Raw genomic sequence first — 15,325 nt, 5'->3', positions numbered from 1 at the left:
CCTCGTCGCGCTGATTAATTTGACACTTTGTTTAACAAATTTGGTCCACATTTGCCGAAGTTATCGAGCTTCAAAGTTTGAAAAGTCACAAAAGTTGTGTGTTTGAGCACATAAAGTACTATTTTTCTTGGAAATTCAACAAGATGCAATTCTGATGTGTTGTGTCATGTTAAAGATCTCGTCGAGCTGATTAATTTGACACTTTGTTTAACAAATTTGGTCTTCTTTTGCCGAAGCTATCGAGCTTCAAAATTGGAAAAGTCACAAAAGTTGTGTGTTTGAGCACATAAAGTACTATTTTTCTTGGAAGTTCAACAAGATGTAATCATGATGTGTTGTGACATATTCAAAATCTCGTCGAGCTGATTAATTTGACACTTTGTTTAACAAATTTGGTCTTCATTTGCCGAAGCTATCGAGCTTCAAAGTTTGAAAAGTCACACAAGTTGTGTGTTTGAGCACGTAAAGTACTATTTTTCTGGGAAGTTCAACAAAATGCAATTCTGATGTGTTGTGTCATGTTAAGGATCTCGTCGAGCTGATTAATTTGACACTTTGTTTAAGGAATTTGGTACTCATTTGCCGAAGTTATCGAGCTTCAAAGTTTGAAAAGTCACAAAAGTTGTGTGTTTGAGCACATAAAGTACTATTTTTCTGGGAAGTTCAACAAAATGCAATTCTGATGTGTTGTGTCATGTTAAGGATCTCGTCGAGCTGATTAATTTGACACTTTGTTTAAGGAATTTGGTACTCATTTGCCGAAGTTATCGAGCTTCAAAGTTTGAAAAGTCACAAAAGTTGTGTGTTTGAGCTCATAAAGTACTATTTTTCTTGGAAATTCAACAAGATGCAATTCTGATGTGTTGTGTCATGTTAAAGATCTCGTCGAGCTGATTAATTTGACACTTTGTTTAACAAATTTGGTCTTCATTTGCCGAAGCTATCGAGCTTCAAAGTTTGAAAAGTCACAAAAGTTGTGTGTTTGAGCACATAAAGAACTATTTTTCTGAGAAGTTCAACAAGATGCAATTCTGATGTGTTGTGTCATGTTAAGGATCTCGTCGAGCTGATTAATTTGGCACTTTGTTTAAGGAATTTGGTACTCATTTGCCAAAGTTATCGAGCTTCAAAGTTTGAAAAGTCACAAAAGTTGTGTGTTTGAGCACATAAAGTACTATTTTTCTTGGAAATTCAACAAGATGCAATTCTGATGTGTTGTGTCATGTTAAAGATCTCGTCGAGCTGATTAATTTGACACTTTGTTTAACAAATTTGGTCTTCATTTGCCGAAGCTATCGAGCTTCAAAGTTTGAAAAGTCACAAAAGTTGTGTGTTTGAGCACATAAAGTACTATTTTTCTTGGAAGTTCAACAAGATGCAATTCTGATGTGTTGTGTCATGTTAAATATCTCGTCGAGCTGATTAACTTGACACTTTGTTTAAGGAATTTGGTCCACATTTGCCAAAGTTATCGAGCTTCAAAGTTTGAAAAGTCACAAAATATGTGTGTTTGAGCACATAAAGTACTATTTTTCTTGGAAGTTCAACAAGATGTAATCATGATGTGTTGTGACATCTTCATAACCTCGTCGAGCTGATTAATTTGACACTTTGTTTAACAAATTTGGTCCACATTTGCCGAAGTTATCGAGCTTCAAAGTTTGAAAAGTCACAAAAGTTGTGTGTTTGAGCACATAAAGTACTATTTTTCTTGGAAGTTCAACAAGATGCAATTCTGATGTGTTGTGTCATGTTAAATATCTCGTCGAGCTGATTAACTTGACACTTTGTTTAAGGAATTTGGTCCACATTTGCCAAAGTTATCGAGCTTCAAAGTTTGAAAAGTCACAAAATATGTGTGTTTGAGCACATAAAGTACTATTTTTCTTGAAAGTTCAACAAGATTTAATCATAACGTGTTGTGACATCTTCAAAATCTCGTTGAGGTGATTACTTTGACACTTTGCTTAAGAAATTTTGTCCGCAGTTGCCGAAGTTATTGAGCTTCAAAATTTGAAAAGTCACAAAAGTTGTGTGTTTGAGCACATAAAGTACTATTTTTCTTGGAAGTTTAACAAGATGCAATTCTGATGTGTTGTGACATCTTCAAAATCTCGTCGAGCTGATTAATTTTACACTTTGTTTAAGGAATTTGGTACTCATTTGCCGAAGTTATCGAGCTTCAAAATTTGAAAAGTCACAAAAGTTGTGTGTTTGAGCACATAAAGTACTATTTTTCTGGGAAGTTCAACAAGATGCAATTCTGATGTGTTGTGTCATGTTAAGGATCTCGTCGAGCTGATTAATTTGACACTTTGTTTAAGGAATTTGGTACTCATTTGCCGAAGTTATCGAGCTTCAAAATTTGAAAAGTCACAAAAGTTGTGTGTTTGAGCACATAAAGTACTATTTTTCTTGGAAATTCAACAAGATGCAATTCTGATGTGTTGTGTCATGTTAAAGATCTCGTCGAGCTGATTAATTTGACACTTTGTTTAACAAATTTGGTCTTCATTTGCCGAAGCTATCGAGCTTCAAAGTTTGAAAAGTCACAAAAGTTGTGTGTTTGAGCACATAAAGAACTATTTTTCTGGAAAGTTCAACAAGATGCAATTCTGATGTGTTGTGTCATGTTAAGGATCTCGTCGAGCTGATTAATTTGGCACTTTGTTTAAGGAATTTGGTACTCATTTGCCAAAGTTATCGAGCTTCAAAGTTTGAAAAGTCACAAAAGTTGTGTGTTTGAGCACATAAAGTACTATTTTTCTTGGAAGTTCAACAAGATGCAATTCTGATGTGTTGTGTCATGTTAAAGATTTCGTCGAGCTGATTAATTTGACACTTTGTTTAACAAATTTGGTCTTCATTTGCCGAAGCTATCGAGCTTCAAAGTTTGAAAAGTCACACAAGTTGTGTGTTTGAGCACATAAAGTACTATTTTTCTTGGAAGTTCAACAAGATGTAATCATGATGTGTTGTGACATCTTCATAACCTCGTCGCGCTGATTAATTTGACACTTTGTTTAACAAATTTGGTCCACATTTGCCGAAGTTATCGAGCTTCAAAGTTTGAAAAGTCACAAAAGTTGTGTGTTTGAGCACATAAAGTACTATTTTTCTTGGAAATTCAACAAGATGCAATTCTGATGTGTTGTGTCATGTTAAAGATCTCGTCGAGCTGATTAATTTGACACTTTGTTTAACAAATTTGGTCTTCTTTTGCCGAAGCTATCGAGCTTCAAAATTGGAAAAGTCACAAAAGTTGTGTGTTTGAGCACATAAAGTACTATTTTTCTTGGAAGTTCAACAAGATGTAATCATGATGTGTTGTGACATATTCAAAATCTCGTCGAGCTGATTAATTTGACACTTTGTTTAACAAATTTGGTCTTCATTTGCCGAAGCTATCGAGCTTCAAAGTTTGAAAAGTCACACAAGTTGTGTGTTTGAGCACGTAAAGTACTATTTTTCTTGGAAATTCAACAAGATGCAATCATGATGTGTTGTGTCATTTTAAAGATCTCGTCGAGCTGATTACTTTGACACTCTGGTTAACAAATTTCGTCCACATTTGCCAAAGTTATCGAGCTTCAAAGTTTGAAAAGTCACAAAAGTTGTGTGTTTGAGCTCATAAAGTACTATTTTTCTTGGAAATTCAACAAGATGCAATTCTGATGTGTTGTGTCATGTTAAAGATCTCGTCGAGCTGATTAATTTGACACTTTGTTTAACAAATTTGGTCTTCATTTGCCGAAGCTATCGAGCTTCAAAGTTTGAAAAGTCACAAAAGTTGTGTGTTTGAGCACATAAAGAACTATTTTTCTGAGAAGTTCAACAAGATGCAATTCTGATGTGTTGTGTCATGTTAAGGATCTCGTCGAGCTGATTAATTTGGCACTTTGTTTAAGGAATTTGGTACTCATTTGCCAAAGTTATCGAGCTTCAAAGTTTGAAAAGTCACAAAAGTTGTGTGTTTGAGCACATAAAGTACTATTTTTCTTGGAAATTCAACAAGATGCAATTCTGATGTGTTGTGTCATGTTAAAGATCTCGTCGAGCTGATTAATTTGACACTTTGTTTAACAAATTTGGTCTTCATTTGCCGAAGCTATCGAGCTTCAAAGTTTGAAAAGTCACAAAAGTTGTGTGTTTGAGCACATAAAGTACTATTTTTCTTGGAAGTTCAACAAGATGCAATTCTGATGTGTTGTGTCATGTTAAATATCTCGTCGAGCTGATTAACTTGACACTTTGTTTAAGGAATTTGGTCCACATTTGCCAAAGTTATCGAGCTTCAAAGTTTGAAAAGTCACAAAATATGTGTGTTTGAGCACATAAAGTACTATTTTTCTTGGAAGTTCAACAAGATGTAATCATGATGTGTTGTGACATCTTCATAACCTCGTCGAGCTGATTAATTTGACACTTTGTTTAACAAATTTGGTCCACATTTGCCGAAGTTATCGAGCTTCAAAGTTTGAAAAGTCACAAAAGTTGTGTGTTTGAGCACATAAAGTACTATTTTTCTTGGAAGTTCAACAAGATGCAATTCTGATGTGTTGTGTCATGTTAAATATCTCGTCGAGCTGATTAACTTGACACTTTGTTTAAGGAATTTGGTCCACATTTGCCAAAGTTATCGAGCTTCAAAGTTTGAAAAGTCACAAAATATGTGTGTTTGAGCACATAAAGTACTATTTTTCTTGAAAGTTCAACAAGATTTAATCATAACGTGTTGTGACATCTTCAAAATCTCGTTGAGGTGATTACTTTGACACTTTGCTTAAGAAATTTTGTCCGCAGTTGCCGAAGTTATTGAGCTTCAAAATTTGAAAAGTCACAAAAGTTGTGTGTTTGAGCACATAAAGTACTATTTTTCTTGGAAGTTTAACAAGATGCAATTCTGATGTGTTGTGACATCTTCAAAATCTCGTCGAGCTGATTAATTTTACACTTTGTTTAAGGAATTTGGTACTCATTTGCCGAAGTTATCGAGCTTCAAAATTTGAAAAGTCACAAAAGTTGTGTGTTTGAGCACATAAAGTACTATTTTTCTGGGAAGTTCAACAAGATGCAATTCTGATGTGTTGTGTCATGTTAAGGATCTCGTCGAGCTGATTAATTTGACACTTTGTTTAAGGAATTTGGTACTCATTTGCCGAAGTTATCGAGCTTCAAAGTTTGAAAAGTCACAAAAGTTGTGTGTTTGAGCACATAAAGTACTATTTTTCTTGGAAATTCAACAAGATGCAATTCTGATGTGTTGTGTCATGTTAAAGATCTCGTCGAGCTGATTAATTTGACACTTTGTTTAACAAATTTGGTCTTCATTTGCCGAAGCTATCGAGCTTCAAAGTTTGAAAAGTCACAAAAGTTGTGTGTTTGAGCACATAAAGAACTATTTTTCTGGAAAGTTCAACAAGATGCAATTCTGATGTGTTGTGTCATGTTAAGGATCTCGTCGAGCTGATTAATTTGGCACTTTGTTTAAGGAATTTGGTACTCATTTGCCAAAGTTATCGAGCTTCAAAGTTTGAAAAGTCACAAAAGTTGTGTGTTTGAGCACATAAAGTACTATTTTTCTTGGAAGTTCAACAAGATGCAATTCTGATGTGTTGTGTCATGTTAAGGATCTCGTCGAGCTGATTAATTTGACACTTTGTTTAAGGAATTTGGTACTCATTTGCCGAAGTTATCGAGCTTCAAAGTTTGAGAAGTCACAAAAGTTGTGTGTTTGAGCACATAAAGTACTATTTTTCTTGGAAATTCAACAAGATGCAATTCTGATGTGTTGTGTCATGTTAAAGATCTCGTCGAGCTGATTAATTTGACACTTTGTTTAACAAATTTGGTCTTCATTTGCCGAAGCTATCGAGCTTCAAAGTTTGAAAAGTCACAAAAGTTGTGTGTTTGAGCACATAAAGAACTATTTTTCTGGAAAGTTCAACAAGATGCAATTCTGATGTGTTGTGTCATGTTAAGGATCTCGTCGAGCTGATTAATTTGGCACTTTGTTTAAGGAATTTGGTACTCATTTGCCAAAGTTATCGAGCTTCAAAGTTTGAAAAGTCACAAAAGTTGTGTGTTTGAGCACATAAAGTACTATTTTTCTTGGAAGTTCAACAAGATGCAATTCTGATGTGTTGTGTCATGTTAAAGATTTCGTCGAGCTGATTAATTTGACACTTTGTTTAACAAATTTGGTCTTCATTTGCCGAAGCTATCGAGCTTCAAAGTTTGAAAAGTCACACAAGTTGTGTGTTTGAGCACATAAAGTACTATTTTTCTTGGAAGTTCAACAAGATGTAATCATGATGTGTTGTGACATCTTCATAACCTCGTCGCGCTGATTAATTTGACACTTTGTTTAACAAATTTGGTCCACATTTGCCGAAGTTATCGAGCTTCAAAGTTTGAAAAGTCACAAAAGTTGTGTGTTTGAGCACATAAAGTACTATTTTTCTTGGAAATTCAACAAGATGCAATTCTGATGTGTTGTGTCATGTTAAAGATCTCGTCGAGCTGATTAATTTGACACTTTGTTTAACAAATTTGGTCTTCTTTTGCCGAAGCTATCGAGCTTCAAAATTGGAAAAGTCACAAAAGTTGTGTGTTTGAGCACATAAAGTACTATTTTTCTTGGAAGTTCAACAAGATGTAATCATGATGTGTTGTGACATATTCAAAATCTCGTCGAGCTGATTAATTTGACACTTTGTTTAACAAATTTGGTCTTCATTTGCCGAAGCTATCGAGCTTCAAAGTTTGAAAAGTCACACAAGTTGTGTGTTTGAGCACGTAAAGTACTATTTTTCTGGGAAGTTCAACAAAATGCAATTCTGATGTGTTGTGTCATGTTAAGGATCTCGTCGAGCTGATTAATTTGACACTTTGTTTAAGGAATTTGGTACTCATTTGCCGAAGTTATCGAGCTTCAAAGTTTGAAAAGTCACAAAAGTTGTGTGTTTGAGCACATAAAGTACTATTTTTCTGGGAAGTTCAACAAAATGCAATTCTGATGTGTTGTGTCATGTTAAGGATCTCGTCGAGCTGATTAATTTGACACTTTGTTTAAGGAATTTGGTACTCATTTGCCGAAGTTATCGAGCTTCAAAGTTTGAAAAGTCACAAAAGTTGTGTGTTTGAGCTCATAAAGTACTATTTTTCTTGGAAATTCAACAAGATGCAATTCTGATGTGTTGTGTCATGTTAAAGATCTCGTCGAGCTGATTAATTTGACACTTTGTTTAACAAATTTGGTCTTCATTTGCCGAAGCTATCGAGCTTCAAAGTTTGAAAAGTCACAAAAGTTGTGTGTTTGAGCACATAAAGAACTATTTTTCTGAGAAGTTCAACAAGATGCAATTCTGATGTGTTGTGTCATGTTAAGGATCTCGTCGAGCTGATTAATTTGGCACTTTGTTTAAGGAATTTGGTACTCATTTGCCAAAGTTATCGAGCTTCAAAGTTTGAAAAGTCACAAAAGTTGTGTGTTTGAGCACATAAAGTACTATTTTTCTTGGAAATTCAACAAGATGCAATTCTGATGTGTTGTGTCATGTTAAAGATCTCGTCGAGCTGATTAATTTGACACTTTGTTTAACAAATTTGGTCTTCATTTGCCGAAGCTATCGAGCTTCAAAGTTTGAAAAGTCACAAAAGTTGTGTGTTTGAGCACATAAAGTACTATTTTTCTTGGAAGTTCAACAAGATGCAATTCTGATGTGTTGTGTCATGTTAAATATCTCGTCGAGCTGATTAACTTGACACTTTGTTTAAGGAATTTGGTCCACATTTGCCAAAGTTATCGAGCTTCAAAGTTTGAAAAGTCACAAAATATGTGTGTTTGAGCACATAAAGTACTATTTTTCTTGGAAGTTCAACAAGATGTAATCATGATGTGTTGTGACATCTTCATAACCTCGTCGAGCTGATTAATTTGACACTTTGTTTAACAAATTTGGTCCACATTTGCCGAAGTTATCGAGCTTCAAAGTTTGAAAAGTCACAAAAGTTGTGTGTTTGAGCACATAAAGTACTATTTTTCTTGGAAGTTCAACAAGATGCAATTCTGATGTGTTGTGTCATGTTAAATATCTCGTCGAGCTGATTAACTTGACACTTTGTTTAAGGAATTTGGTCCACATTTGCCAAAGTTATCGAGCTTCAAAGTTTGAAAAGTCACAAAATATGTGTGTTTGAGCACATAAAGTACTATTTTTCTTGAAAGTTCAACAAGATTTAATCATAACGTGTTGTGACATCTTCAAAATCTCGTTGAGGTGATTACTTTGACACTTTGCTTAAGAAATTTTGTCCGCAGTTGCCGAAGTTATTGAGCTTCAAAATTTGAAAAGTCACAAAAGTTGTGTGTTTGAGCACATAAAGTACTATTTTTCTTGGAAGTTTAACAAGATGCAATTCTGATGTGTTGTGACATCTTCAAAATCTCGTCGAGCTGATTAATTTTACACTTTGTTTAAGGAATTTGGTACTCATTTGCCGAAGTTATCGAGCTTCAAAATTTGAAAAGTCACAAAAGTTGTGTGTTTGAGCACATAAAGTACTATTTTTCTGGGAAGTTCAACAAGATGCAATTCTGATGTGTTGTGTCATGTTAAGGATCTCGTCGAGCTGATTAATTTGACACTTTGTTTAAGGAATTTGGTACTCATTTGCCGAAGTTATCGAGCTTCAAAGTTTGAAAAGTCACAAAAGTTGTGTGTTTGAGCACATAAAGTACTATTTTTCTTGGAAATTCAACAAGATGCAATTCTGATGTGTTGTGTCATGTTAAAGATCTCGTCGAGCTGATTAATTTGACACTTTGTTTAACAAATTTGGTCTTCATTTGCCGAAGCTATCGAGCTTCAAAGTTTGAAAAGTCACAAAAGTTGTGTGTTTGAGCACATAAAGAACTATTTTTCTGGAAAGTTCAACAAGATGCAATTCTGATGTGTTGTGTCATGTTAAGGATCTCGTCGAGCTGATTAATTTGGCACTTTGTTTAAGGAATTTGGTACTCATTTGCCAAAGTTATCGAGCTTCAAAGTTTGAAAAGTCACAAAAGTTGTGTGTTTGAGCACATAAAGTACTATTTTTCTTGGAAGTTCAACAAGATGCAATTCTGATGTGTTGTGTCATGTTAAAGATTTCGTCGAGCTGATTAATTTGACACTTTGTTTAACAAATTTGGTCTTCATTTGCCGAAGCTATCGAGCTTCAAAGTTTGAAAAGTCACACAAGTTGTGTGTTTGAGCACATAAAGTACTATTTTTCTTGGAAGTTCAACAAGATGTAATCATGATGTGTTGTGACATCTTCATAACCTCGTCGCGCTGATTAATTTGACACTTTGTTTAACAAATTTGGTCCACATTTGCCGAAGTTATCGAGCTTCAAAGTTTGAAAAGTCACAAAAGTTGTGTGTTTGAGCACATAAAGTACTATTTTTCTTGGAAATTCAACAAGATGCAATTCTGATGTGTTGTGTCATGTTAAAGATCTCGTCGAGCTGATTAATTTGACACTTTGTTTAACAAATTTGGTCTTCTTTTGCCGAAGCTATCGAGCTTCAAAATTGGAAAAGTCACAAAAGTTGTGTGTTTGAGCACATAAAGTACTATTTTTCTTGGAAGTTCAACAAGATGTAATCATGATGTGTTGTGACATATTCAAAATCTCGTCGAGCTGATTAATTTGACACTTTGTTTAACAAATTTGGTCTTCATTTGCCGAAGCTATCGAGCTTCAAAGTTTGAAAAGTCACACAAGTTGTGTGTTTGAGCACGTAAAGTACTATTTTTCTTGGAAATTCAACAAGATGCAATCATGATGTGTTGTGTCATTTTAAAGATCTCGTCGAGCTGATTACTTTGACACTCTGGTTAACAAATTTCGTCCACATTTGCCAAAGTTATCGAGCTTCAAAGTTTGAAAAGTCACACAAGTTGTGTGTTTGAGCACGTAAAGTACTATTTTTCTTGGAAGTTCAACAAGATGTAATCATGATGTGTTGTGACATCTTCATAACCTCGTCGCGCTGATTAATTTGACACTTTGTTTAACAAATTTGGTCCACATTTGCCGAAGTTATCGAGCTTCAAAGTTTGAAAAGTCACAAAAGTTGTGTGTTTGAGCACATAAAGTACTATTTTTCTTGGAAATTCAACAAGATGCAATTCTGATGTGTTGTGTCATGTTAAAGATCTCGTCGAGCTGATTAATTTGACACTTTGTTTAACAAATTTGGTCTTCTTTTGCCGAAGCTATCGAGCTTCAAAATTGGAAAAGTCACAAAAGTTGTGTGTTTGAGCACATAAAGAACTATTTTTCTGGGAAGTTCAACAAGATGCAATTCTGATGTGTTGTGTCATGTAAAGGATCTCGTCGAGCTGATTAATTTGACACTTAGTTTAAGGAATTTGGTACTCATTTGCCGAAGTTATCGAGCTTCAAAATTTGAAAAGTCACAAAAGTTGTGTGTTTGAGCACATAAAGTACTATTTTTCTTGGAAGTTCAACAAGATGCAATTCTGATGTGTTGTGTCATGTTAAATATCTCGTCGAGCTGATTAACTTGACACTTTGTTTAAGGAATGTGGTCCTCATTTGCCGAAGCTATCGAGCTTCAAAGTTTGAAAAGTCACAAAAGTTGTTTGTTTGAGCACATATAGTACTATTTTTCTTGGAAGTTCAACAAGATGTAATCATGATGTGTTGTGACATATTCAAAATCTCGTCGAGCTGATTAATTTGACACTTTGTTTAACAAATTTGGTCTTCATTTGCCGAAGCTATCGAGCTTCAAAGTTTGAAAAGTCACACAAGTTGTGTGTTTGAGCACGTAAAGTACTATTTTTCTTGGAAATTCAACAAGATGCAATCATGATGTGTTGTGTCATTTTAAAGATCTCGTCGAGCTGATTACTTTGACACTTTGGTTAACAAATTGCGTCCACATTTGCCAAAGTTATCGAGCTTCAAAGTTTGAAAAGTCACACAAGTTGTGTGTTTGAGCACGTAAAGTACTATTTTTCTTGGAAATTCAACAAGATGCAATCATGATGTGTTGTGACATATTCAAAATCTCGTCGAGCTGATTAATTTGACACTTTGTATAACAAATTTGGTCTTCATTTGCCGAAGCTATCGAGCTTCAAAGATTCAAAAGTCACAAAAGTTGTGTGTTTGAACACATAAAGTACTATTTTTCTTGGAAGTTCAACAAGATGTAATCATGATGTGTCGTGTCATGTTAAAGATCTCATCGAGCTGATTAATTTGACACTCTGTTTAACAAATTTGGTCCTCATTTGCCGAAGTTATCGAGCTTCAAATTTTGAAAAGTCACACAAGTTGTGTGCTTGAGCACATAAAGTACTATTTTTCTTGGAAAGTCAACAAGATGCAATCATGAATTGTTGTGTCATTCTAAAGATCTCGTCGAGCTGATTAATTTGACACTTTGGTTAACAAATTTGGTCCACATTTGCCAAAGTTATCGAGCTTCAAAGTTTGAAAAGTCACAAAATATGTGTGTTTGAGCACATAAAGTACTATTTTTCTTGGAAGTTCAACAAGATGTAATCATGATGTGTTGTGACATCTTCATAACCTCGTCGAGCTGATTAATTTGACACTTTGTTTAACAAATTTGGTCCACATTTGCCGAAGTTATCGAGCTTCAAAGTTTGAAAAGTCACAAAAGTTGTGTGTTTGAGCACATAAAGTACTATTTTTCTTGGAAGTTCAACAAGATGCAATTCTGATGTGTCGTGTCATGTTAAGGATCTCGTCGAGCTGATTAATTTGGCATTTTGTTTAAGGAATTTGGTACTCATTTGCCGAAGTTATCGAGCTTCAAAGTTTGAAAAGTCACAAAAGTTGTGTGTTTGAGCACATAAAGTACTATTTTTCTTGGAAGTTCAACAAGATGCAATTCTGATGTGTTGTGTCATGTTAAAGATCTCGTCGAGTTGATTAATTTGACACTTTGTTTAAGAAATTTGGTCTTCATTTGCCGAAGCTATCGAGCTTCAAAGTTTGAAAAGTCACAAAAGTTGTGTGTTTGAGCACATAAAGTACTATTTTTCTTGGAAGTTCAACAAGATGCAATTCTGATGTGTTGTGTCATGTTAAATATCTCGTCGAGCTGATTAACTTGACACTTTGTTTAAGGAATTTGGTCCACATTTGCCAAAGTTATCGAGCTTCAAAGTTTGAAAAGTCACAAAATATGTGTGTTTGAGCACATAAAGTACTATTTTTCTTGAAAGTTCAACAAGATTTAATCATAACGTGTTGTGACATCTTCAAAATCTCGTTGAGGTGATTACTTTGACACTTTGCTTAAGAAATTTTGTCCGCAGTTGCCGAAGTTATTGAGCTTCAAAATTTGAAAAGTCACAAAAGTTGTGTGTTTGAGCACATAAAGTACTATTTTTCTTGGAAGTTTAACAAGATGCAATTCTGATGTGTTGTGACATCTTCAAAATCTCGTCGAGCTGATTAATTTTACACTTTGTTTAAGGAATTTGGTACTCATTTGCCGAAGTTATCGAGCTTCAAAATTTGAAAAGTCACAAAAGTTGTGTGTTTGAGCACATAAAGTACTATTTTTCTGGGAAGTTCAACAAGATGCAATTCTGATGTGTTGTGTCATGTTAAGGATCTCGTCGAGCTGATTAATTTGACACTTTGTTTAAGGAATTTGGTACTCATTTGCCGAAGTTATCGAGCTTCAAAGTTTGAAAAGTCACAAAAGTTGTGTGTTTGAGCACATAAAGTACTATTTTTCTTGGAAATTCAACAAGATGCAATTCTGATGTGTTGTGTCATGTTAAAGATCTCGTCGAGCTGATTAATTTGACACTTTGTTTAACAAATTTGGTCTTCATTTGCCGAAGCTATCGAGCTTCAAAGTTTGAAAAGTCACAAAAGTTGTGTGTTTGAGCACATAAAGAACTATTTTTCTGGAAAGTTCAACAAGATGCAATTCTGATGTGTTGTGTCATGTTAAGGATCTCGTCGAGCTGATTAATTTGGCACTTTGTTTAAGGAATTTGGTACTCATTTGCCAAAGTTATCGAGCTTCAAAGTTTGAAAAGTCACAAAAGTTGTGTGTTTGAGCACATAAAGTACTATTTTTCTTGGAAGTTCAACAAGATGCAATTCTGATGTGTTGTGTCATGTTAAAGATTTCGTCGAGCTGATTAATTTGACACTTTGTTTAACAAATTTGGTCTTCATTTGCCGAAGCTATCGAGCTTCAAAGTTTGAAAAGTCACACAAGTTGTGTGTTTGAGCACATAAAGTACTATTTTTCTTGGAAGTTCAACAAGATGTAATCATGATGTGTTGTGACATCTTCATAACCTCGTCGCGCTGATTAATTTGACACTTTGTTTAACAAATTTGGTCCACATTTGCCGAAGTTATCGAGCTTCAAAGTTTGAAAAGTCACAAAAGTTGTGTGTTTGAGCACATAAAGTACTATTTTTCTTGGAAATTCAACAAGATGCAATTCTGATGTGTTGTGTCATGTTAAAGATCTCGTCGAGCTGATTAATTTGACACTTTGTTTAACAAATTTGGTCTTCTTTTGCCGAAGCTATCGAGCTTCAAAATTGGAAAAGTCACAAAAGTTGTGTGTTTGAGCACATAAAGTACTATTTTTCTTGGAAGTTCAACAAGATGTAATCATGATGTGTTGTGACATATTCAAAATCTCGTCGAGCTGATTAATTTGACACTTTGTTTAACAAATTTGGTCTTCATTTGCCGAAGCTATCGAGCTTCAAAGTTTGAAAAGTCACACAAGTTGTGTGTTTGAGCACGTAAAGTACTATTTTTCTTGGAAATTCAACAAGATGCAATCATGATGTGTTGTGACATGTTAAAGATCTCGTCGAGTTGATTAATTTGACACTTTGTTTAAGAAATTTGGTCTTCATTTGCCGAAGCTATCGAGCTTCAAAGATTCAAAAGTCACAAAAGTTGTGTGTTTGAACACATAAAGTACTATTTTTCTTGGAAGTTCAACAAGATGTAATCATGATGTGTCGTGTCATGTTAAAGATCTCATCGAGCTGATTAATTTGACACTCTGTTTAACAAATTTGGTCCTCATTTGCCGAAGTTATCGAGCTTCAAATTTTGAAAAGTCACACAAGTTGTGTGCTTGAGCACATAAAGTACTATTTTTCTTGGAAAGTCAACAAGATGCAATCATGAATTGTTGTGTCATTCTAAAGATCTCGTCGAGCTGATTAATTTGACACTTTGGTTAACAAATTTGGTCCACATTTGCCAAAGTTATCGAGCTTCAAAGTTTGAAAAGTCACAAAATATGTGTGTTTGAGCACATAAAGTACTATTTTTCTTGGAAGTTCAACAAGATGTAATCATGATGTGTTGTGACATCTTCATAACCTCGTCGAGCTGATTAATTTGACACTTTGTTTAACAAATTTGGTCCACATTTGCCGAAGTTATCGAGCTTCAAAGTTTGAAAAGTCACAAAAGTTGTGTGTTTGAGCACATAAAGTACTATTTTTCTTGGAAGTTCAACAAGATGCAATTCTGATGTGTCGTGTCATGTTAAGGATCTCGTCGAGCTGATTAATTTGGCATTTTGTTTAAGGAATTTGGTACTCATTTGCCGAAGTTATCGAGCTTCAAAGTTTGAAAAGTCACAAAAGTTGTGTGTTTGAGCACATAAAGTACTATTTTTCTTGGAAGTTCAACAAGATGCAATTCTGATGTGTTGTGTCATGTTAAAGATCTCGTCGAGTTGATTAATTTGACACTTTGTTTAAGAAATTTGGTCTTCATTTGCCGAAGCTATCGAGCTTCAAAGTTTGAAAAGTCACAAAAGTTGTGTGTTTGAGCACATAAAGTACTATTTTTCTTGGAAGTTCAACAAGATGCAATTCTGATGTGTTGTGTCATGTTAAATATCTCGTCGAGCTGATTAACTTGACACTTTGTTTAAGGAATTTGGTCCACATTTGCCAAAGTTATCGAGCTTCAAAGTTTGAAAAGTCACAAAATATGTGTGTTTGAGCACATAAAGTACTATTTTTCTTGAAAGTTCAACAAGATTTAATCATAACGTGTTGTGACATCTTCAAAATCTCGTTGAGGTGATTACTTTGACACTTTGCTTAAGAAATTTTGTCCGCAGTTGCCGAAGTTATTGAGCTTCAAAATTTGAAAAGTCACAAAAGTTGTGTGTTTGAGCACATAAAGTACTATTTTTCTTGGAAGTTTAACAAGATGCAATTCTGATGTGTTGTGACATCTTCAAAATCTCGTCGAGCTG

Source organism: Euwallacea fornicatus, unplaced genomic scaffold (assembly GCF_040115645.1).
Source record: "Euwallacea fornicatus isolate EFF26 unplaced genomic scaffold, ASM4011564v1 scaffold_46, whole genome shotgun sequence".
NCBI classification, from domain to species: Eukaryota; Metazoa; Arthropoda; class Insecta; order Coleoptera; family Curculionidae; genus Euwallacea; species Euwallacea fornicatus.
The sequence above is the reverse complement of the archived record's forward strand: the minus strand, read 5'-3'. Positions refer to the sequence as shown.